Source organism: Anopheles merus, chromosome 3L (assembly GCF_017562075.2).
Source record: "Anopheles merus strain MAF chromosome 3L, AmerM5.1, whole genome shotgun sequence".
Taxonomy (NCBI): Eukaryota; Metazoa; Arthropoda; class Insecta; order Diptera; family Culicidae; genus Anopheles; species Anopheles merus.
In genome coordinates, this window is record NC_054085.1 from 33,646,672 (window position 1) to 33,671,188 (window position 24,517).

At 43.3% G+C, this 24,517-nt stretch overlaps 1 protein-coding gene across 4 annotated transcripts in view; it reads right to left on the minus strand.

The window, feature by feature from the left end:
* The window catches only part of LOC121600356, a 131,304-nt gene that overhangs the window by 50,736 nt on the left and 56,051 nt on the right, over window positions 1-24,517 (minus strand). The gene's annotated exons all lie outside the window — the stretch shown is intronic.

Here is a 24,517-nt window from a genome sequence, read left to right on the forward strand (position 1 = left end):
GATATAGGGAATAGTAACAGCAATAAAATATTCACGACGTTCTATTGTAAGTTTACATTCATTTATTCAATGCGGTACTGTAAAAATATTTTATAGTATGTTTATCATTTGTAGAAATGAACAGTTATTCACCGATGCAAATGGAATTAAAATCAATAATGGAAAAGGAGTCAATAAACTATTTTCTGATGCTCTAGTGATATTTTTAATAATTTTTATTTTTAATAAATGTTGTTGCTAAGTATGTTATTTGCAGAAGGTCTCAAATTTGTCACATTTTTGGTTCTTTGTCAGGAATGTTTATAAGACAACGAGCTTATGAACTGCTTTGGGATAACTTGAATGATAAAAATGTGTTGAAAAAGAATATAACTTCATATCTGTATTTTGCATGCAAGTTTTTGTTGATTGTTTCATGATTCAATTTGAACGACAGGATTGTAGACATGCATATCACCGAAAATAATAGTATTATTACCACAACTACTGTTTACACTATTGGTGCTTCTTTGTCACAACAACGGTTGTCGATCAAGTCCTGTCTGAACCAACTTAGAAGACTTGGTTTTCAGTGAATTATTGACTACTCGAGGGTGAAGACTTCTAGAACCATTTTCCATGAGTCATCCCAAACCCTGGCATATGCTGAAGATATTGACATTATTGGTCTGGGGCTCTGCCATGTAGCAGTATGTTTATAAGCCTGCCAAGGGATCAAGCAGGCGGCAGAGATCCTCGGACTGCAGATAAACCAGGCAAAGACCAAGCTGGCAACATCAGCGACCCTGCCAATAAGATTTGTTATTAAACGCTTGTTAAACGTAGGAGAGAATTCACCTCAAAGGTCAAAGGTCAGCAACGACAATCGTATGCAAGGTGAGTTGCGCGCAAGGATGCTGGCTGCCAATCGGTCATTCAACAGCCTGAGAAAGCAGTTCACCTCAAAGATATTGTCGCGACGGACGAACCTGGGACTCAGTGGCGGATTAAGGGTTTCGGGGGCCCTAGGCGGAAAGACGAGTTAAGGCCCCCTGTGTCACAGGTTCTAACATTTATGCTGACGGATGGGGGGGGGGGGGGGGGGGGGGGGGGGGGGTGATTTGCGAGTCTTGGGGCCCCAACGGCCATCCTTCCGGGGTCCCTTGTCGCTAGTACTCTGTCCATACGGCATACTATAGAATGGCGATCTACGGGGCCCCTAAATAGCGGGGCCCCAGGCGACCGCCTAGTCCACCTACCGTTAGATCCGCCACTGCTGGGACTATATAACACCTATAAAGCACCAGTACTCACATTGCCCGTGATTGAGAGGAAGATGCTCTTAATGATAGAAGAATAGGAGGAACCTTTAAAACCTTTAAAACCTAATAGGAGGAACCTTTAAAAGAGGAAGCGTGACAGGCTCAAATTGAGGGAGCTTGATGGCGTGGAGGCGTCCGCCAGTAAGGCCGGGATAACGAACTGGCAGACGAAGGCGCGAAACCGTGAGCTGTTTCGAACCTTCCTGAGGCAGGCCAAGACCGCAAAGACCGCTAAAACATAGATTACCCATAGCAGGATAGTCAGTCCTACGTATGAGGGTGCATTATCCATTCGGGACTTGAACTCATGGTGAGCATGTTGTAAAGTCGTACGAGTTGCCGACTGTACCACGAAACAGGCTCTAACCTTTGAATATGCATCCTTATTTTACAAATTTTAATTTCAGAAACTTAAAAATAAAATTGTTTCAATAAAACGTGTAAGCAACAAATAAGCAGAGAAACAAAAACCTGCGATAAACGTTGCTCCCACAGAACAGCAGAGGCAACAAATGTATCATTACCGTTTAATTTTCCCTTACCTCATGAAACAACCATTAGCGAGGCACAAGCAACACGCTACCGCAGCGAGTGCGTAAATAATCCCGATAAAGTATATCATGCTGCACCACCACATAACTAGTTGTTCCCTCTTTATGACCATCAACTACAGTAATAGTAAATCATCCCGTACCCGTATCCTCACTATTACCTCGCATGTTTCCCGAATAGTTTCCCCCAAAGTGTGCACTGTTCACCGAACACGTGGCACCACGGTGGCCTGTGTTTTAATTCGACAATTTGTGAGCGAAACTTTAACTGCTCTCGAGGGGCAGTAATACATTAAAGACACTTTTGCTCTCTCTCTCGCTCTCTCTATTCCTGTTTTTTCCACCATGATTAAGTATGTTGAGAATTACGAACAGAAATGAAGTACCAAGGGAGAAGCGCGCGGTGGAGAAGGTGCATAGCATAGCAGCGGCACTTTCTAAGACGACACTTGAAACAACACTTTAAGCTATAACAATCTCATTTCTCTCTGGCTGTGATAAAGCGTTATCCCACGACGGCAGAGCTCGCGGAGCGCTGTGCCAAATGTGGAACACTTCACAATTTGGAGTTGCATTGCGATGCGATGAAGGAAGGCACAGAAAAAAGAAAGAAAGAAAAACAACACCAGCAGAAGTGAAATTGCTACCAGCTGCTTTGCAGACGGCACCTAACGCTTCGGTTCTGGCGGGTTGGTCAGCAAGCGTTTCAGGGGGGGATGGATGGATGGATGGATGGGGCTTGGCCTTGGGAAGTAGTAGTAACATTCCTGCTGTCCGACCACGAAACCCCAACGCAGTTGCCACTGGAAGCATTTTATCCCGCGCTGTGGGTGGTTGGGTTCGGACGGTTTGCCGCGACCAGCTGAAGTGGATAAAATTCAATTCAATTAAGTTTTAAATTAAATGTCCGAGCTGGTGGACGTGGGTGGGTGCTGTCTCCTGCCCGGAAAGCTCCCATCCCCGGTGGCGGGTCGTTTCTGCGGTCGGTTAACGTTAAGTTTGGCTTCGCGTGCTAAAATGCGACCTAAATGGCGGGTGAGGACAGTCGAGGACGGGAATAAAAATTATGCTTCCCCTAAACATCTCTCTATTTCCCCCTGACGCACAAACACATACACTTTCGAGCCGAGATGTTCGGGTTTTTTTTTTTTGAAAACCAGCAGACCAGAGAGTGTCAGGAAAGCAGGGCAAAGCGACGCGCCATAGAGTGCACCCGTCCAAACGGATCAAAGTAATTCCGTGCGATCCCGCGAGCGATACGGAAGTGGTGGTTTATGCTCAACGAGGCAGGAAGGTTAGGAAGAGGGCTGAAGGGACAGGCCAGGGAACGGAGTAGACATTATCGTTATTTTCATCATCATTATCGTTGTTATCTTTCGAAGATGGTGGACAGTCCTGGAGACTCGCGAAGGTGGAGACAACAACGGGCGCCTTGTTTGAGTGCAAGAGCGACATTGAGGAATGGTGGACATGGCGATGTACAGGAGGACAATGCTTGAAAGCAACCGTAAGCATCCCATGGGCAAACAATATCGAATGAATTGAGCGGGTTCGTGTCGCTTTTCGTTTTTGGCTCTGGATAATGGCGTGTAAAAATTGAAGAATGGCTCCACATTTTGAAGGTCATATTGTATTTGGTGGAGTTGAGAAATGGAAATGCTGTGTAGCTCATCAATGTGAAACAAATGGAAGCTTGAATAACAGGGAACTCAATGTCATTTCTATTGCTTGAGACTAACAATTTCTGTAGCGATTTTGCTTTCCTTCAGCACAGAGTAAAAATCAAAAAATCTAATATCCCAGTACCATTTTCTTGGGAACTCTCTTAACTACCCTTTGTACTCTGGATGAACTTCAGTAATAAGATTGTGTTAAAAAAATAAGCCATTACAAAATGTGCCACCAGCACAAACGAACGGTTCCGCTTTGTTTCATTTCTCAAACTTCCATTGCACCTTAAGCAAAGCTCGTTCCACGCTGACAGGACTCGCATCAAAACCCATCAGCTTAAAGAATGGGCAAGCTTTATCCTTCTGCATCCATTTTTTCTCTCTTCAGCTTTTCAAGCGCAGACTTGCCTGCCAAGCTCGTCTTTCTGCTTGAAGGAAATACTAATGGAACTCACCGTGTGCCCGTGTGCCCCACCGAAGCGATGCAAATCTTGCCGGGCTTCTTGTTGTGCAGAATGTGCACCGAGACATTCCGAGTGAAGATAACGTTTCGGTGCGTTCAGAGCTTTGGCGAGTGGATTTTTGAACGGATCGCGACTTTTAGCTGCATCGTGAGGCGCTACTCTTCTGAGAGGCAGTCTGTCAGTTACGACGAGTACGAGGCGAGGTGGGAAAGCTGCTCGGATTTGGTGCCTTCTGTGGTGCATTTGATGTGCCAGCAGGGTGGAGTACGGACCGGGTGGAACGGCGTTCGGAGGAGTAGTTCATTTGCATTGCTTGCCAATTTTTATTTACAGTCTGGAGGGTTTGATTGTAGCTTGCCTTTGGGGCTTGCACTGCATGTGCAAGGGTGCAGGTAAGAATGGCTACAAAATTTGTGATAAGACATAACTGATTTAAGCTTGTTGATTTGGGTCGCGACAATTGTGTTTCTTTTTATATTTACCATGATTGTATGCAGACATTTTCTAAAATAAAGGTTTGTTTCCCCTTCCTCAAATTGTTCCTAAATTTTGCACTTCTTAGACATCTATTTAGTTCCACTAATCATGTTTGCTATTAAGTATAGCATTCAATCAAGAGAGAACATAGTTTCGTACCTAACGCGTAATAATAAGAGTTTAAATATGCAAGTAAAATAGCAAACTAACTAACTATAACATAAAAGCCTAGTATATGGTAGGACTGAGAGAGGAAATAACACTCATTTGATTTGATATAAACTTGTCAGAATAAATGCCACAATAAGGAATGGGCGTAATAATAGATTTAATAAAAATAAATAAATAAATAACTAAATAAATAAATAAAAATAATAAAAATGAATAAATAAATAAATAAGTTAATGAATAAATAAATAAATAAATAAATAAGCAAATAAATAAAAAATAAATAAGTAAATAAATGAATAAAAAAATAAAAAAATTAATAAATAAATAAATTAATAAATATATGAACAAATAAATAAACAAATAAATAAATGAAGAAGTTAATAAAAAAATAAAAATAAAAATAAAATAAAAATAAATAAATAAAATAAATAAATAAATAAATAAAATAAGGTTCTAAAATGATGTCTACACAGCTTATAGAATAACAAAAAAATTGAAGTATATCAGTAGCAAAAAGATATTAGAAAAATAAAATAATTAAAACTACAATTTTGAACAATTAAACAGCATCCCAATTATTATTACTAAAACATGAAATACCCGATCAGCTAACAAAACCAACATTCGGCTCTGTCAATATAGAAACAATAAAAAGCTCATTTTTATGAAAAGAGTAACAATAAGCACGTCCTGGATTCAATCATGGAAGATGAATTGGAACTGAACAGCCGGCACCACTACTCGAACAAAACGGTGTGTTCATAAAATCAGTTAACAGTTGCTCTATCATTGCTCGTGCTCGCCAGCGATCAGTAGATGAAAACGAGTGGAAAATCTCTCATCACAAACACTCCGACAGGACGCATGATGAGAATACTAATCGCCGTTCATCTATCGTACACCCTTTCCCATTGAAAGCATCCCCATCCATCCCCCAAGCGGTGCATTGGCAAAAAAAAGGCGTCACCGTGTTTGGCTGCTAGCCCAAAAGGCCGAGACGATGGCGTACCGAGAAGAAATGGCTGTCGATAAATTTCGAGACGTGCGGTTTTACATCGACGACCCATTTCGCTATTTCCCCCTCTTGGGCTGGCGGGTTTTAGCCCTCCTAAGGGCGCTACTCCACATTACGCCCTAAAAACCTCCTTTCGTGTGCCTTTTTTTCTCCTTTCGCTTCCCCGAAATTACACTAGCCAGTTCACTTAGGGCTTTAGCGCAGTTTGCACAATTTGTACCGAAAGTTAAACGATAAAACCGGAACGTCCCCCCGGTGTGACGTCCCCCCGTTCGAACTGTTGGATTCTCTCTCCCCCTCCAAACACGATGCTTTTAGCGACTCGACATGTTGGGCCCGCAACGTTGGCTTTGTGCAGACAGCCTTACCCGGGGTTGACTTTTGCCGGCTAAAGAGGCTGACGAACCCACAGAGATGGAAACGGGGCGGTAATTTATCTTGTCGGCCCCCGTGTCGAAATGGCCCAACGTGCCTAGTTTATTTCGGTCGGGCAAAACAATCCCACCAGGAGCTACAAAATAGCACAGGCACGAGGTAAAGTGAAACACATTCTCTTTGGTTGTGATGCGGTGGAGATAAGATCATCCGAGGTACACGGAGAACGGTGGGCGTTTTTGTGCACTAAATTTAGCGTTGTTTGCATCCTTTTTGCAACCAGTTTTGGCTGGCTGGACAGCCATGGCGGTGAAGACGTTGGCTGGCTTTTTTTTGTGTGTCCCCAAAAACTCGGACCGTTCATCATTCGAATTGTACAAGACACGAATCACAAGCCCTATCAGCGCGTTTTCCTTTGCGAGGAGATGATTTTCCTTTAGAGATTAAAAGACAGCGTGCGGTATCGGCTTTGCTTTCAGAAAACACGGCTCCTGTTGATCCTAACTTTTCCCCGAATGGACTCAAAAAAAGGAGCTAGACAATGGTTTGCTTGGCTGAAGTCTTAGCACCCAGACAACAGTCTTCTACTCAAGGCTCATAGAACTGCAAACCCCGATTCCCAGTGAAATGGGATCGTTTTTTTGCAAACATCTTCCGTTCTGCTGTAGTTGGCGTTTGTTTACCTAAGCAAAACCTTTGCCATCGTACAGTCCTAATCGACTATAATATGTTGTGTACCTGCTGATTAAAGACACTAAATAGATGGTGATTGGATCGAATATCTTGTCCACAAGACGGAAAGAAAGTTAATTAGTCTTTTGGTTGATCCAAAGCTCACTGGAGGCATGAGAAAATCAGTTTCCGGTTATGAAGAAAATAATTCAAAAAGAAGTATTAGCTAATGTTGCACGGCCTTTCGTTTAGCTGCTACATTCATTTTTTAAAAGGTACAATATCTTTCTGCTTTCCAAGGTGTAAATTAAACTTCAGCGACCTTCGCGTGAGCATCGCTGTACAAAAGCGACACACCACCGCTGCGAGCTATTTTGTTTGATTTTGAACGTTCGTTTGGAGGCACCGGCAACGTCTAATAGCATTTAACTTTTCCGGCACGGGTTCGGGAAGGATTTTCCCATCATCGTTAAGACAGTTTGCTACAACAGCATGGTGTACAATATCACGATTTGCAGCTCAGTATTTAGCAGCAGCAGCACAGCTGCGTAGCTGATGACAGTGAAGGTATGGAGGAAAATGTAGTTCATTGCGACGTGGGTGTGATGGCGTGAAAGGAGCAACGATGCTACTTGATCCTAGCTGATGATTTGATTAGGGATGTTGTGTTTAAAGCTGCACCAGCGATGACAGCCTCTCGTAGCGATTGCACCAGGGAGGGCTTTTTATCTAATTACCCGGACCCGGTTAGTTAAATGCTATTGACTTACGAGAGAGAGAGAGAGAGAGAGAGAGAGAGAGAGAGAGAGAGAGAGAGAGAGAGAGAGAGAGAGAGAGAGAGAAAGAGGGAGTTGGCTTGGGGTGTTAATTATTCACATGAGTACGCCAGTTGATAAGTTAGCTTGAAATGATGCGTTAATGGTATGTTAAATGGCAATGAAACGCTTAGATGTTAAAGTAGATAAATTGAAATTATACGATCACTTTTAAGTAATGTGTCATTTCTGGAAGGAGTTTCTGCTTAGGGCGTGAGGTAAGGGAGTGTCGGCCAAACAGTTAAGAAGAAAAAATACTATTTGTGTCATGAGGTTATGAAAGTCATGCATTCGCTATTTCCAGGAATGAATTGACAGTTAGGGAATGAATCATAACGCTGCAGGTAATCTGTCTGGCGGCATACACTTAGACGTCATCAATTATTTGACGAAAATTAGACGGCCATTGGCAGCTAATGTCCCTGTGAGCGAAATGTTCGGTGCGATTTGATAGTCCATAGCGAGAAACTCGAATTGGAGGTTTTGATGTCACTAGCTTTGTTATGGGACTTATTGGATTCTATCTCTATGCTGGTTGTTTGTCATTCTATTTGGCGTAAACGTCCCACGCGGACATGCCGGCTTATACAGGCTTTCAAGCCTTTATTCAATACCATATAGCCGGATAGTCAGTCTTTACTAAGGGGGGACGGTCCATTCCGGGCTTGAACCCATTACGGGCGTGTTATTGAGTCGTTCGAGTTGACGACTGTACCACGGGACTGTCCCCAATGTTTGTCATTAGTGGAGCCATTTTATTGAACAGTGGCACTTGAGTGAAGTTCGTGATATTAGGTATTCCTCATTTTACAAAAGCATATCCAATATGGTAGGAAATTGATTTGGCTGCAGCCATTAAAGCACAGCCGGTTTAGAGAAGATCTTTGTCTGATTATAAAGGTCATACCAATCAGATACCTGGAGGTGTAACCGTGATGTCCCTCAAGTCAAATAAATCAAAATTCTGGGTGTGTATAAATTAAATCAGACATAAAAGTTATCTAAAAATAGATAGCTTGGACATGGTGTATAAAGCTTAATGTTCCGTTCGCAGCTAAGACTCACTAGAGGATTTAGGAGATTTTGATACATAATGAAAAGACCCATTGTTTGTCATATCTTAGTAGAGCGTACATCAGGTACATTAGAGCCTAAAGATGCTGTGTTTGTAATAATAACAATCGGTCATTATGTTACCGCCTTACGCGTTATGCTCCTGGGTTACTATCTGAGACATTACCCATCCGGAACATTCAATGTTGAGTTTCCTTTTTGAACATTGTGCCCATAACTTGAGCTGACGGAATTTCGAAATCTTATTAATTTTGTTTCCTCCAATTGAATCACGATTTAGTTTTCATTTTAATTAAAGTTGAACTTGATTAAAAAAAATGCAAACAAAAGATTGCATGCCGCATACGACCGTAACCCAATTTGAAACCGTTTCCTAAGAAACAGACAAACAAAATCCATTCTAGAGGCGATAGAACTATCGATTGCGTGTGCAACGTTTCGGACGCAAACGGAAATGCAAGGTGCCAAGAAGAAGAGTAGTAACCTACCCCAATAAGGAAAGAATTATGTGATACAATCCCGTGGAGAACGGCCGATAACAACGCAATCAAAAGAATCAGCATCAAATCGAAGAAGCACAGCAAAAAATAATCAAAAAGTAAAATAAAATCCCACAAACAAAAAAAATACCTCCTCACAGACAGAACCAAACTCGCACCAGCTCGAAGCGAGTAAATGGAGTGAAAGTATGCAAGAGCATTGCTGTGCACAGAACGAAAGGGAAGAAAATGAATTAGACTCGTGCGGCGGTTGCGGAGCGCGGCCGCGGAGAAGGGTACGAATGAAAACAACGATCGTATATCACCATAAATGGTATGGAATGAAAATTGCATGGTTAGAAGCCATAAAACAGCGTCCTTCACCACTACTCCGGTGGCTCCGTTCACATTTCGGGCCCGATTTGGGTATTTCGTTTTCATTTATTGGAACTGAAAGCAGCGTGTAGCAAAGGGCCGGCGCTCTGGTCATTCGGATTGTGTCGTTCGTTTTTATCACAGTATTTTTTGTGTGTGTGTTTGTCCGTTCCGTGCTGGCGGGTTGGTATGTCACTCCTGCTCTTAGTCTACTGCCGTCCGAGAAAGGGTTTCGTGAAAAAAGAGCATAGCAAGGGTGAAAGCAAGTTTGGGCTTTCATGTACCCCCAGTACGTATTGGACGCCTTCGAAAATCGGTGTGGTGGTCATTGGCCATTGCCTTTCTGGACGGCTTACACGATGGACTTTCGTTCGATTACTGTTCGCTTCGGAAGATTATCTTCTTTGTTTGTGTGTGTTGTTTTCATCCCCTTCATTGGCAGGAAAGGAAACGCAACCTAATTCGGCACTTTGATACGGCACATCTGATACTGGGCAGAATTTGAAACATCTGCGTACGCGCATAGAGGCAACAGAACCTGAACCCTGCACTGCCGGCACTACTACGGCTAAAGAGTCGACGGGCGACGACGAAAGGCTTATGTTGCATGCTGTTCGTCTGGTCTGGATGCAAAAAAAAACATTCAGCTCGAGAAGTCAGATCAACTAGAAGCCCTGCTGCTTGCGGACGCACCGATCGAAATTCGATTTGCCATTTAGGTGTGCATGCACCCGGAAACACAACACGCGCGCGTGTGTGATGTGAACAAAAGAACAGCAAAGCTGGCTTATTGCCCAGCTTTCCCCTGCACTGTACAACACTAATTCCCTACTATCGGTCAGATCGGTCCTTTGGTGTGTGTGTGTGTGTGTGTTTGACCGGTACCGTCCGGTAGCTCTAGCGATCTAGCTGGCGGTGCGAAATTGGCGAAATTGAGTGGAAATTCTCGCCTTGTAAACAAACGAATCACAAAAAAAGCAAAACAACCCCTCCTCCTTCCAGTGGCATGCTGCAATTTCGTCGAGCGCAGTTACTGCTGCACCTTTTAACACACATCACGCTGCTTGGTGGTCGGTGGGTCACCGCCACTTCGTTTATTTTCCATGTGACCGTTGACCACCAGAAGGCAAGGAAAAGGTACAGCAAAAAAAAAATGCCACCATTCGTTCTTTTAGGTGACTGCCGTGGATGTGATAAGAGGAGTTGGACAGCGGATAGAAGAAGAAAAAAAACAACAACAAGGTAACAACACTACCGGAGCCACCGGAGCCACCTGCACAGCCAGGATCACCTCCTCGTATGTCAGCGGTTGGCGTGAAAAATGGCAAAAGGGTAAAGAGGAAATTAGCTGCACGAAGGGCACAACTTTACTGCTGCATAGCAAGAGAGAGAGAGAGAGAGAGAGAGTGAAAGAGCGAAAAAAAAACAACAATGGAAACGCGATCGCAGCAACACGCGATATTGCATGTGGCTAAGAAAATTCGATTTCCCATACGCAAGAGTACAGGGACCGTCCGTACAGGTCAGCGTGTGGCAGCTGCTACCAGGGGCACCCAGCACTACGGGTGGGCTATGCATTGGGAAAGCAAGCGCGTTTGCAAGTTACCGAACTTTGTGTCCGTGTGTGTGAGTGTGTACTTTTCGAAACCTCGCTCGAAAGCGCCATTTTGGCTGGCTGGCATGGGTTTGATAGTTGATTAATGTCACCCGGGATGTTGGATGAATAATTTGTAAATCTTTAACGGGGGAATTGGCCCGCACCGGGACTTTCGGGGCTTCCGGGGCCCGTGGTGTGTAGTCTCCGTTCTCTTCCCCATCCCACATACTTGGTGGCCTTGCTTGGCTGTCTATGTTGTAGTGTGTGTTTCTGTGTGCAGTATTTGCAGTGAGTGGGATTTACGAGCTGTATGAGAATGTGTGCGCGTGTCTACCTGAAGTAGTAGGATGCGAGCCGGCACTACAGTCCTTGGCATAAATTAGATAAGAACCCCTTAAGGGAGGCTCATTGGAGCGCAAGTGAAATGAGGATAAATAGGGAAGTAATAAAGGAGCGGTGCGCGCTCGTGTCTGGCTGGAGGTTTAGGGATGTAAATTGCCGGCTGAAGCTTACAGTTTACAGAAAGCCCTAACTTCACCATGACAACAAACACGTACCGCTGGAAGAGGGCGTGAGGTAATGTATTTTTTAACTAGGTACAAAGAAAAGGTGTAGCTTTTTAACATGCATGAATGATCATACAAATACATCGTCGCGTGATGGGTATAACTCAGTTATTGTAGTGTTTTTTATTTGTATTTTTCGTAATTATTTTACTTCATGTTCAAGAAATGTGATCGAAAACACGATTTGTGAAACTATTTGAAAATTAGATAAGAAAGGAAAACATATAGAAACAGCATTTTAACTAGAGCTGCGTACTGAATTAAATAACATTCATTATTTGAAGAAATTGGATCATTATTTTTAAAGCAAATTTTAAATTTATTCATTTTTAATTTAAAATAGCTTGCATTGCGGTGTCTTTGGGGTAAGAATTGTTTCTCTTTCTTACCAAAAGTTTTAAATCTAATTCTTGAAGGTTTGTCAGGTACCTGTATGCCAAACTAGCGTTCTGAAGCCAGCAGTTGATTTTTACCTATTTTAATGAGAGTTTGATCATTTTGGTAATTTCGTGTTTAAGATTTGTAATGAATGAATATGGTACGAGCTTTTTAAATATTCACATTTCTTTTCCACACTCTTTCTAAAAGCACTTTGTTTATTGTGCCACATTTTAGGTGCTCCTCCATGCTCCTCCATGCTCCCGCAGCATTATGGTCTTAAAGTGTCCCGGAGTATATGTAGAAACCACTTCCACGAATGGAGAATGCACCTGATGTCACATGAAAAGACACGGTACAAAGAGCACTGATCATAACCATGTTTTAATCGTTCGCAAGCGAGATGTTGAGTGCCGCTTATAAACATAGTTATGGGCAACAGAAATATGATGTACTCATAAACCAACTAAATTATTTTGTTAATAGTAATTATAACACATTATGTTTTCTTGATGTTTTCTTGAGCGCATGTATCTAACAGGAGTTGTAAAAAGTATTAAACCAAACTTAGTTAAACACAAGCTAATTTTACCGCATGCTTCTTCAAATGTATATGATGGAAAACACTTCATTAGTACCTTCAGCTCCCGATTAAATCGTTCATATTATTATCTAAACAACCAGCCGCAACAAGCGGTAAGCGAAATTGCATTACACACGACGATTTGTAAGTAACTGCCTACCTTCAGGCGTATAATCCGTGCAAACGTCGCTCTCGTCAAGTACACTCGCTGACTCGCGTTCGCGCACAAACACCACCATTTCAGTAAACATACGCAATTACGGTGGCGGATGTTACGGATATCCCGGCCCATGCGACACACTTGGTGCAAAAGTTAACAAACCATTCACGCGGCTTATAATACACCGTTTGGATGAGGAGGTTGACTCTTCACCTCACTGTACAAGGTCTTGCGCCACAAGCATTGCTTTTAATTTCACACCACTGCTGAGCTGAGTTGCGCTGCTTTTCTTTTTTTTTCTCCGTCCTCTGGAAGGTGATTCAAAACGGTACAGGTGTCGGCTTCTTAAGCGCAAGAGATCAGCATGCATGCATACACATACAGCCCCCTGTGCCATTAAGACCGGAGAGGTGAGGCGTTGCTGGAAAGAAGGTTACACCTCCGGAGCTTGTAGGTGTCAAGTGCAACGCTTATCATACGAGCTGCAGCTGTTGGAATACAGCAGCTAAAGAAAAAAGAAGAGTGCCACCATTTGCATTCAAGCTTAAAAAGCAATGAGCTGCGGAAACGAGGTCGTCGTGCGGCAGGAGCATGGATGCTCCAGGATGCTTTTCACGATCATTCGGGGCGACACTCAGCAAAGCGGGCAGCAGATTGAAAGGTTTCTCGGTGGCGGCAGCCGTGGTAATCCTTTGCCATCTATTTGCCACGCTCTAAAACTCCTAGTGTCTGTCGATGCCAGGCGTTTGGAAAGTTGCTGTTGGAAAATTATAAACTATCCTCTAAGCTGGCGAACCCTGGGTGCACGAGCACGACCATCAAGGTGCAGCTGTTAAGTCTGCCGCAACCCTTGGCAGCGCCATTTGAAGCGTGTCGGTGAAATGGTTTTTCGTGTGAAACGATGGCAGTACTACAGCGACTACCTTTCCGAAACGCGAACCATCAACCCCATCAAGTGATGGTATTTGATTTCAAAGGATGAAACCTTCCCAACCGGAGCGTCCAAAAGCCATAACACGATGGCATGACGGAACCCGTGTCCGTGTTTGCTACCCACTACTACTGTGTGGGGCAGTCGAAAATTTCACATTTCGTCCTTTTTCCACAGCTCAGCAGCTTCGTGCGCGATCAGTCGACGTGGAAAATCAAAGAACCGGAGTGCTAACGCCGCTCTGTGTCGCTTCGTTGTTTAGTTTTTCCCATCGAATGACGTCACGGGAGCGGGAGAACGGCGTAGAACAACCAAACCGAGGGAAAGCACCGCTTTACCGAGAACGTAACATACATTAAACTTTTCGCCAAACACAACAAAACCCGTGCTGCTACACATGTTGGAAATTTGGCGGAACGCTCCATGTCCCGCTTTCCGAGGTGTCTACGTGCCTGGTTCGTGTTTGGGCACAAGAACTCTTAAGAGGATTGATAACACCATCACAAAGCCACCGCCGTAGCAGCAGCAGCAACAGCACCGGGAGAGCGTATCCACTTCGGAGAAGCAACAGTGTCCTTCCCACGCTGGTGTCTGCAGGTTGAATTACTTCAAGGACCCACTCGGAAAAGCGGCCCATCTCCACTACAGAACAGCATCGAATGTGCGCCATCAGCATGTGGAAGAGCAGCGAGGAAAAACAATGGAACTCTAACGACAAATCGTTACAATAAACTCCCGGCCCTGTAAGCTCGGGAAGGATTTGTTCGCCTTTCATGCATCCCTTTTTTGCCAATGTTTCATGCTCCCTTCCTTAGACACAACTCTTTTATGTTTTGTAAAATTATTTGTTGCCAGCAGTTGCAGCTGGGTGTTGGGTGTAGCTTTTGGCGTGTGTGTGTGGATGTATACTCTGTCCCGGAATAAAACAACGAACAGGGTGGAACGGAGAACGGAGTTGGATTGAAGTGGATGGAAACGACACACTGACGAGATGGAAAAGTTAAACAAAAGCTTACTCCCGTCCTTGTGCAGGAAGCCATAGAGAAGGGTATTATGAGCAGCAGTAGCGTGCTGGAGGGAACAAAACCCGCCTCCAACGACACATGAACACGTTGCGAGATGTTTAGTTTGATAATGGTGGGGTAAAACTCACACTGCTGAAGGGAAGAGAAGAGCCAGATGGGATGTGTGCTTAGAGAAAATAGTTTTCACTGCTATCTCTTCACTCGCGCATCGTATCGAGCAGATTGAATTGCACCGTAGGGGTAGCAGCAGTAACGTTTAAGCAATTATGTGAATGTCACTTTAATTAGAAGCTTTATGCTTTGTACCATCATTTTAAATGCTCCTTCACAAGGGTAGATTGTGATAAAGATTGTAGATTGTGCAAGTGGTTTGCTTTTCCTGGATATAATTTAACTGTATAGAGAGGGTAGAATACACCGTTTTGCCAACGTTTTAAGCGTTAAGGATGGAGTCTTCGAGGTGTGCAATAATTATCAACTGCCCTTTCATCCGTGAAGATGAATTCGAATGTTTTAAGTGTGTTTATACATTGTTTTTCATCGTTAAAATAGGTTTTTTGGACAATCTGTTTAACTTGTTTGATGAAATTAATAGCCCAGCAAGTTAGAACTCTAATGTTTATACGTTGATAGTTACTTCCACAATCAATATCAATTATGCAATCCAAAGCATCTGGACCCGTGAAACTGCTTAGAATGCCTCCGGCGGCGTACTAAACGACAGAAAATATTTACGTACCGTAGCATCAGCATAGCCTACAAGGGGTCAGACACATTTTAATTGATTTTAATACATCATTAAAATCTGGCTTTACTGTATTGCGATATCAAACATTAACCATGGATAAATATTAACTAAGGCAAAGATTAACAAGGCGCTGAATACTCCTGAAAGTATGCAACAGATGATTTTTTTTAAATTATGTTAAAAATCAAATTTAATAAATTGAATACAGTCTGAACTCACTGGTTGAACTTCGATTCCCTGCCAACTGTTGAATATGTGCTTTTTAGTTGGCACGTTTTTCCATACAAAAAATTTATGAATTTTTTCCCGGCAGGCCATGAATTGTGAAATTTTCAAAAAACGGTTTTCCCGTACAAACGCATGCTTTTTAATTGAACTGTCAGCCAACTATCGAGCATTCAACTAAAAAACAGGCCAACTAAAAAGCGTTCAACTATTGAATTCTGACTGTATATACAATCATTAGTTAACAAAAAAATAAGAGAAAATGCAATAAATAAATTTTAATGATACACGAGATCCGAGGCAAATACAAGCAGATAACCCTGAACAACCAAATACCAGCAGATAACTTAATTTTAATTATTGTCTAATTTAATGCAATTTGAAGTGATTTTAACGTAAAAAACAGAAATTTTTTGACAACTTCGTTAATCTTAAAAAAAATGAAACATGAACGAATTTATTGTTCCTTATTTTATGAAATTTTACCTCTTTCCGAACTAGTGGAACTTGTAGATTAACGAATCTACGGTTTTTTGCTATCAACATTCTTCTTCTTTTTCATTAGCTCAACAACCGTAGGCTTGGCTTTCAGTGACCTATTAATTACCATAGCAGAATAGTCAGTCCTACGTATGGCGGCACGGTCCATTTGGGGCTTGAACCCGACTGTACTACGAGACCGGCTATCAACATTATTAGCATCATGTTATTCCCACGAACACACGCTTCCCATATGTTTTACCAATACACACGAGTGCAACTTCAAACTTATCCCGCACACAAAGTAGTTAAAGTACTATTAGCAATTAAACTATCGCACCCAAACAAAACGATACAGTTCCACTCCAGTGCAGGGTTGATAGAACACTAAACCTCACTAACGAATACGTAATGGTGTGTAAGTTTTTCCAATATGGCTCGTAAGCATAGCGTTGTAAAAGCCACAAGCTCGCCATTGTTGACCGACCCGTCGGCGGGTTTTGTCTTTGGCCAGTGAGTTGGATCGCAAAATTTAACGATCGCTTTAAAAACCATTACAGGGTTTTCGAGGATTATATAGACATGTTCAGCGAGTTGTAGATTCGTTCAGGCATATAATAGACTCTTTCAGCGAGATATAGAATTGTTCGGAAGTAGGCGTAGATATGTTCGGTTGTACTGTAGAGCTGTCACTTTCGTACCCCTTGGACTGCAGCTTGGATCATTCTCATCAGGAGGTAAACAAACAGTTTTCGAAAAAATGAGCTTTTTTCAACTAATTTATGTATTAAACAGCTTGGGTAATGATTATTAACTACTTTTAGGACTTTTAAGAATGAAAAATTGAACCCTGCGGCACAGTGTGTAAACAAAACAAATGACAGCTCTACAGAATCGCTGAACATGTCTACGCCTACTTCCGAACAATTCTATATCTCGCTGAAAGAGTCTATTATATGCCTGAACGAATCTACAACTCGCTGAACATGTCTATATAATCCTCGAAAACCCTGTAAGCGGTTACTAGGTAGATGGAGGCAGGTTCTCGCACACGATGCTTTCATCTGCACGCGTAGTTTGTAGTTGATCGTACGACTGGCCCAGGACAACGGGAGGACAACACTCGTTCGTTCTTCGTGCTAGCAAACGCCAGCTGACCGAGTCATAGAAGTATCCCATTTTTTTTTACCCTCCGCTTGGTAAGCATCTTTCGCGTGATACAGCCAGACAGCAGGAGATGTAATGGCAAGCGCCACACCGCTAATGCCGTGTGATTCCGTCCGTCTTACACGATGCGATTAGATTGCGGTATCGGCGGGTGCAGCGAACAGCGTAAGAAGAACAGGCAGCAGAAGTAGAAAACAATTTATCGCTTCATTAGGCGTCCGAGTGGCAGGACGGTGGCGGGAGCGCCCCGTCTAATGACCCACGAACGATACGAATATCTGAATATCAATAGAGATCGGCGAAAAGGGAGAAAATGTTTCGCATCTGCTCGAACGGACGGGGCGGCCGTTATGTAGTTCTTGCAAGTTGTGCGTGAGCATGTTGTGTGTGTGTTGTTGGTGCTTTAACGAGCCACCGGTATATTTACGCCGAAAGACGTCTTCCATCTTCCAGTCATGCCGAAGCATCGTTAAGAAGCGCTCTTTATCTCATTAAAGTTTGCTTCGATTCTTATTTATTCGAGATCATTAAAATAACGTTACCGCAAATGGTAACAGGCATGGCAAAACCATTACTGCTACCATTTTGCAGGAAAGGTTAAATGCCGGACTTATATAGCAGGAAAGGAGCGCGAGTGCGTCGAAATGGATTCTTAAGAAAGTAAATATTCTTTGTTTCAGCACAAGTGTTCAGCGACCATCATGCTATTTCAAAGCTCGCCCGACAAACGTTCGTCACATTTTATTCACCATCACTATCTATCCTCGCCAGCAAAAACCACCCTCACGCGGTCCGCCATCTTAACCGGTTCCCCGCGACTGCCGAGGACAAATTGCTTGCTTCCGTTTTCCAATTGAACAGTTCAATTTATTCCATTGCAGCTCAAAAGGCTCCGGCATCTGGTTTCGCTTTCCTTCCACGAAATGTCACTTCTCGCAAGGACGATGTCGACGACGAGGGCGCTTCGTCTTCCGCTCGATTTGTGTAGCGATTTGCCTGTCGCATTTGCTGAGCATTCCGGGGCATTCCACTTTCTCGATTGCGCTCGAGCCGAGCTCCGAGATCCGAGCCAATATATCACTTTTGTCGTTTGAAGCATTGCCCTTCCGCACCGCTGCATATGCGGGCCCAAGCAGCGTGTGGGGAAAGGATTTGCGCCTTTCCACTTTGCGTCAGGTTGCAAAATGGGAAACGGGGTTTTGAAGTGCAGGAATGTGTATGTTTTAAAGTGCGGTTGCCGAGCAAGTGATGAGATTCCAAGGATACCGAAGCACTGTAGATGAAAGCAACTTGGTTGTTTTTTTTTTCGTTTGATTTCGTTAATACACACTACACTAGTGAATGAGAAATTAATTTTAATTGCTTAACTTTCTCGTCTATCGGATCCCGACAAACTGAGTGCGATCTGTCCTTCGCGTTCTACCACAGCCGAATGGAATTATTTCCGAGAAAGTTAGTTTTGCTCACCCGGCAGCTTCGCCCCTAACAAGGGTGACAAGTGGAGGCTGCTGATCCGGCCCAGGCTTCTGATGAACCTGTCCCCGGTGCCTTACCCACTCATTACAGAGACACCTGGGCTGCCTAGGTCGGTTTCGAGAAAACGAGAGTGTTCGCTTGTTAACTGCCCTAATTGGCCTACCTCAAACTAATGACACTTGATCCTTCCGAAACTTCCGAACTTTTCCTGCCCCGTCCCTACCTCGTATATGGTCCGGTACGGCGATTGGTTTCGGCAGCACCTACCAGGTAACAGCTAGCCAGATTCCGGGGAGGTTGAGTTGAGGATGAAGCGCAGCCGAGCCTCATACACACCCATCCACGAGCGATTAATGGGCAACTTGGGCAAATGGAACTGACGGGGGGCCGAGGCGTACGAGATGAGGCCGCTGTGTGGATGGTTGCACATTGATACTAATTAGCTTATTGGCCCGATGCCACCTCCGGGCATTCTGATGACGAGCACGAGTTGTAATGCAAACATTCATTATAACGCTTCAATGGACGCGTTATCGTGATGTAGGTTTGATTAGGGGCTCGGCGTTAACGGCGAAGGCAAGAGGCAAGATGAGCTAGGGGCCGGTCGTGAAGCTGCGGCTAGTGATTGAAGGGCCACACTAAAGCGTATGCTTCATAGTCCATCAGGAATGGGGGAGGGGGGCAAGGTTGGGTTTTTTGGGGTTATTTGTTTGGTAAAACTTTGAACGCCTAAGAAGATTTACTATCGACGGGTTGTTTACTTAGTGGCTAAGTTTACTTAGACAACTAAGTGTAGTTTTGGCGTAGATATACTTTCTCATAACAATAATAAAAATCGTTTAATAATTATCTTGAAGAGAATTTTAGCAATATTTCATAGAAATTGGAAGATGTTATATCGATAGGACATAATAAATTATAAATGTCAAGTAAAGTTATGAATTCTTCGGCCCTTAAATGAGGTTCGTGTGTGAATCTTTACATAATGCTGTAGCTTATCTGCTATACAGAATCTACTAGAACTTAAAAACCAACCCAAGGTAAGGCTTCTAAACTCCAATGTTTCCGGTAACAGGGATCGCCTGGACGATCAAGTGTCGATAAGTACGGCTTGAAACAGGATTCACATCAGTTCTACCGATTTCGCCAAAACGAAGACCTTCCTTAACGATGTTTGAAGGCCTCTCTGGCCAGCACGAGTTCAAAGTTACTACATGCCGACCGTATCCATAATCAAACTTACAGATAGTTATTAATCCTGCCCCTCAACTCCAACTCAAAATTAGATTTATACTCCAGATAGATGGCACAGTCCATTCTTTTATGCGTTTAATTGCATGTTGCATGATGTTCTTAAACAAAAACAAATCATAATAGAACTCTTGCAGAACTTTGCTATTTGTGGAGAACATTTCTAGGTTTTATTTTTGCCAAAATGTTTGATATAAAAAAAACACTTTTAATGCAAAACAAATCACCAAAAGTTTTAGATAATATTTTTTCTTGGTAAAATAATATTCTGAGAAAGAAAAAAAGAAAGCTTGTTCTATTGAACTTTCTTCTCTGCAACCAAATTTAAAGAAAAAATAATATTTTTTCGGTGGAAAAAAGCAAACATCGACAAGCGGAAGCGTGCATATATTTCATGCAATATTTAATAGTGCATCATAAAGGAACGGTACGCTCTTGCCGCTGGAAGAAAAAAAAGAAAGGATGAGTTCACAGCGAAAAACTTTCATTCGCCGTAGAAACGCAACCTTTTCCCCATTCCGCAGAAAGTAGGAAGAAAGAAAACGCGGAAGCGTACGGAATTTCATTCCCATGCAGGCGCATATAGGTATAGGCATGGAACACAGACAATCACCATAATCGTAGCTGAGCAGGATTTTTGTGTGAGTGTGTGTGTGGCTCTTCATTTTCATACCGACATATAAAAGGCAATGCGCTAACAGCCACACGATTGGGCACGACCAGCAGAAGAAAAGTTTGCCCCACACACGCACACACACACAAACACAGTCTCACGTTTCACTTCCAAAAAGGAGTTGTGTCAGTAAGGAAAATTTGAAACCGTATGCATATAGAAAGCGGCATGAATGTTCTACTGTTGCATTCATAATTCACCTGCGCACGGACTGCGGAAAATGGAAAGGTAGTGGCGCCAGCGTGAAATGCATTTGACGCAACACACGCCCACCGTTGGCAAAGTTTGCTGCTGCTGCTGCTGCTGCTGCTACTCGGATTAAGCCCTGTGATAGCTCTGCGTCCGGTTCCGCGGCCCTCTCCACGACGTCTAGCAACCCGGCAACGACAAGCTAGGCTTCGGGAGTGGAATAGGAGGCATTGGTGGGAAAAAATAGATGGAAAATGTTTGCAGCATTCCAGGCGCAAGCGGACGCACCACCCTTTTGCCTATGAATTTCTAAATCCCACTCAGTCATCCCCGACCAGTGAGGACGAACGGCGGTCGAGGCACACCGTACGACCACGAACGGCTGAGAACCACATGTCACGGACACAACGATCACGAGTGAGCCTTGCCGTGACGCTCCTTCCCTTCCGCTGTGACTGGCACACTGAAGCTTTGTGGGTGTGTGAGACAGTAAAATATTGCTAGTTTGTGTTCGTGGTATGTCAACTATTTGTCGCCAGTGGTTAGGTTTTTTCGACACGTTTGAAAGAAAAACAAAAAAAGAAAGAAAAACCAAAAAATGGTGACAGTCGGAAATGAAAATAACTTACGGTCAAACGCAACAACTTAGTAAAATAACACAGAACAAGAATAGAGCAAATAACGCGATCCGATACGGAGAAGAACGTGCTGAACGTGTGACCAATCGTTGCATAACAAATTGGATCTTTTTTTTCTTATTGGAAAAGGTTTAAGGGTGTGTTGCAGAAAATCACACTTGAAAAAAAGCGGCTTATAACTCCCAGGGCTTAATGTGTCGAACGCTTGAACACCCTTTAGTTGGGGCTGCCGAGTTAATTAATCGATCTGATTTACCCTACTCTTGGATGGTGATGGTTCACACCAAAAAAACACAAAGTGTGATAAAACTCTCGCTCCGTTGTCACTCGTTGTCCAAAGAAACCGGCACAGTTTTTAAGGCCCGTTTTTGGGCGCTTTTTTTGTCTGTAGACACGTTTGATAATAACCCTCTAGTAAATCGTTTAAAGCCCACGCGGGTGTGTTTCATTAAAAATGTAGGGACCGTAACATGTAAGGGCCAAGATTTTCGGGGTCGGTGCCGTCCTTCAGTTTCAGCTACTTTCGGCACAGTGAGACCGGCTCGGACAAACTGATGCAAGGAAAATGTGTGTGTATTAAGGGGTTTGTTTTACATTCGAAGTGAATATTTATAAAAAGGTACAACCGAAAAATGTTTCATTTTAAAAGTCTATTACAATTTCTGTAGTAGAAATATGAATAATGAAATTTTAAGAATACAATATTGTTATAGAACTCATACAATAAAAAAAATCTTTTTTTTTAAATTATCAAAATAGAAAATTATAAATTTAATATTTATGCAACATTTAGCTCAATGCTTTATCTTTATTCCTAAAGATGAGCAGTTTAAAGCCTTTAATACTACTTTTTTCCAATGGCAACTATTTAATCCCACCATGCGGCCACGTAGCACGGTGAGATGAGTTGTGTTTATTTAAATTAATTAACGAACCCCTTTTCCTGCCACACATCCCCTCTCCGCTTTTGCTGCTTAAAACCGGCCCAAAACCTTCCCAGTTTTTAAAAAAGCCCCGTTTGTAGCACGTTTCGGATTTATGCTGACTGCAGCTGAGATAAACCGCATGAGGGCGTTGAGCTACCGCTACCGGCTCATCCTTTAACCCCCCCCCCCCCCCCCCACTTTCCCGACGCGCGGGCTGGCGAGTGCTGACAATGTGTGGGTGAAACCACGGAAAATATGTCCCCGCACGGTTAGTGGACTGTAAAAGAGGGACTGTCTGCCCTGCATGCTCGCACGTTTAAGCATGTGTGAGTGTGTGTGTGTTGAGTAAGAGGATTTTCTTTTTTTGAACAACCGGTCGCCTTAACGACGCTTTGCAGCTGAGGTGTTTTTGGGATATGGAAAATCTTTCAACCACAGTAGCTTAAAAGGTAAAGAAAGGCCAATCCAGGAGGATCCAAACCCAGCTAAGCACCGTTCGAAAAGTGATACTTTTCGTTTTTTTTTCTAGATCGATCGAAGAGCGGCTTTTCTTGCCTGAAACGATTGAATCTTACAAGGCAGTGGCGAGCAAATTCAATGTGCGGCCAAAAAAAGGAAGAAAAAATGCACAAAAAATGGAACGAACACTTTGTAATAAATCACTAAACAGCGAAATAATTCCTATGGGAAGCAGATACCTTTTTTATGGTGACGGTCGCCTAGTTTTTTTGCATCCATCGTTTGCAGATATTTATTTTTTTACTTTTTCCTTCATGTTTTTTTTTCGAGAAGGTCACACTCGCCTTCTAACGCAATTGATTTTTTGTTCAGCATTCTATTTTCTTGTCTACTGTCCCGGAACGGATCTCTGAGCGGATAAGCGGTGCCCGAAAAATCCCGCAGCAGCGGCACCCGGAAAAAAGGCACACCATACGGTCATGCTCCGGGGGAAGAGAAAAAAGGCTGTAACGGCGGCGCCTGGCCCGGTTTAATAATGTGAGGTTAAATTTTATTGTGTACGTTTCGTTTGCTCCCGGCTGTGGGCCAAAGGTGCGAGCAAAAGAGCAACCAAACAACAAACATCACAAAACAACAACAACAACAAAAGGGAACAAAATTAATTCCATTACACGATAAATATCGGGTTGCGTGCGGCAAGATTTTCATCCCCGCTCTAGAAACTACAAACCACCACGGGTCACCACGGGACCACGGGAGAGAGTGAAGGTAAAATTCCCACGAGCGAACAATGTGGCCACAGGATGATTATTACAGCCGCGGAAGGTGGCTACGAAGAGAGCTACGAAACTGGGCGAGGTGTGTGGTGAAAAATGTCTCGCACTTAAGGGACTGCTTGGGTGCTGACAGAAGTAAAAGCAACGTGTAGCCGGGTCACATGAACTCATCGCACACACACACCCGCCCTCGGAGCAACAATCAGCAAGTCGTTTGAGGTCTGCTCATGTTTGTTGCTCACTGATTGAGATCGTGATTTTGCCGGATAGGAGCGAAGCGTCCCGACAAACAGAGCGTCATCAAGGTGCCTCGCAAGAGACGACACGAGCCGTTCCATTTCTTTATCTGTGTCTAACTTCTTGCGGCTTGCGGCCGGCTTGCGTGGGAGCAGTAACACATCACAAATTTTCATATCTTTGGGTCCATCCCGAGTGTAAGTGTAAGTGTGTGTGTACCTTCCGTAGCATCCCAGCAAGTTTTGCAAGGAAGGAAATTTTGCAATTTGTCTCCCGGTCGATCCCAGACACGTTTAGGCAGAGAGATGCGTTGATATGGAGCAAACAGGCAGGACAGAAAGCTGATGTACTGGAAAGGGCAAAGTTGAAGACATGTGTGTATGTGTGGTTGAGCGTTGGTGGTTGACAGCTTTGTTTGATAAAGGTGACTGTTTTGGGCTGTTTTAACTTAATGGTTCAGGTGTCTTCAATTTAAGATGATGAGATTTTTGCATTATGGCGTGCAAAGTTTACCTCAACCTTGACCTTTCGAACGACAGTTATGAATTGTGAAGCGTTTGTATTACAAATGTATCTACCCAAAGATGTTTTAT